Source organism: Globicephala melas, chromosome 20, assembly GCF_963455315.2.
Source record: "Globicephala melas chromosome 20, mGloMel1.2, whole genome shotgun sequence".
Lineage (NCBI taxonomy): Eukaryota > Metazoa > Chordata > Mammalia > Artiodactyla > Delphinidae > Globicephala > Globicephala melas.
Genome location: NC_083333.1, coordinates 1,517 through 2,729, shown reverse-complemented (window position 1 = coordinate 2,729; position 1,213 = coordinate 1,517). Strand labels below are relative to the sequence as shown.

Genomic DNA, 1,213 nt, shown 5'->3' with positions numbered 1-1,213 from the left:
AGCTTCATCTGCTGTGCTTATTAAAACACAAACCCCTTGCAGGGAGTGATCCTTTTTAAAAAAGAACTGGCATAGCTCTGCCACATGGGTCTCCTCATGTTCCAAATACAATTTGCTCTAATCTCTAAAGTGCCATCCACACCCTGAGTCCAGGAAACCCCCAGAAAGTCAGGAGGGATGTTAGGTGGAGAATTTCCTCTGACGTCCTGCACTGCTCTTTGCAGGTGCTTGGCTTTTGGATCTCATTGCAAACCACTCTGGTGTATTCTCTTCCTGAATGCTAGGTTAAGAAGTGGGGAGGCCCCTGTAATCCAAGTGGTGCAAATTTACAGAAAGTAGTCCAAGAAAACCAAAAAAATATTCCTGGGCAATTCTTTGTCCTTTTAGTGATTGTTTTCCTCATAGTAGTCTCTGTTGTCAGTGTGGAAATTCTTAGCTTCATCAACCATGATATGTTGCATCTTTTCAAACTTAACTTTTTCATGAAGCTTTTCTGAGCTATTGCCTGGTAGATGTTTACTTGCTATTACAAATGTAAGACACAGCTCCTTTCGCCATCTTTCCATGCTGCCATAATGGTGCACATAAATGTCCTGGCTGATGCTCTCAACAGTATCAACAATGCCGAAAAGAGAGGCAGATGCCAGGTTCTTATTAGGCTGTGCTCCAAAGTCATCGTCAGGTTTCTAACTGTGACAATGAAGCGTGGTTACTTTGGCGAATCTGAAATCACCGATGATCACAGGGATGGGAAGATTGCTGTGAACCTCACAGGCAGGCTAAATAAGTGTGGTGTGATCAGCCCCAGATTTGATGTGCGACTCAAAGATCTAGAAAAATGGCAGTATAAGCTGCTCCTGTCCTGTCAGTTTGGTTTCATTGTACTGACAACCTCAGCTGGCATGACGGACCATAAGAAGCAAGACGAAAACACACAGGAGGGAAAATCCTTTGATTCTTTTTCTAGGGATGTAATGCATATGTGCAAATAAAATGCCTCAGAGGAAAAAAAATGTAAGACACAAATGTATGTTTTCCTAATGAAATAATGAAAGCAGATTATTTTTTTAAATTCTTTTAAAATTGAAGTATAGTTTATTTACAATATTTTATTAGTTTCATGTGTTCAATATAGAAATTTAATTTTTATAGATTATACTCCATTTAAATATATTACAAAATAATGCCTATATTTCTCTGTGCTGTACAATAT

At 39.0% G+C, this 1,213-nt stretch overlaps 1 pseudogene; it reads left to right on the top strand.

The window, feature by feature from the left end:
- Window positions 1–575: 575 nt before the first annotated feature.
- LOC115849347 (small ribosomal subunit protein uS8-like) lies at window positions 576–967 on the top strand (annotated as a pseudogene).
- The last annotated feature ends 246 nt before the right edge of the window (window positions 968–1,213 follow it).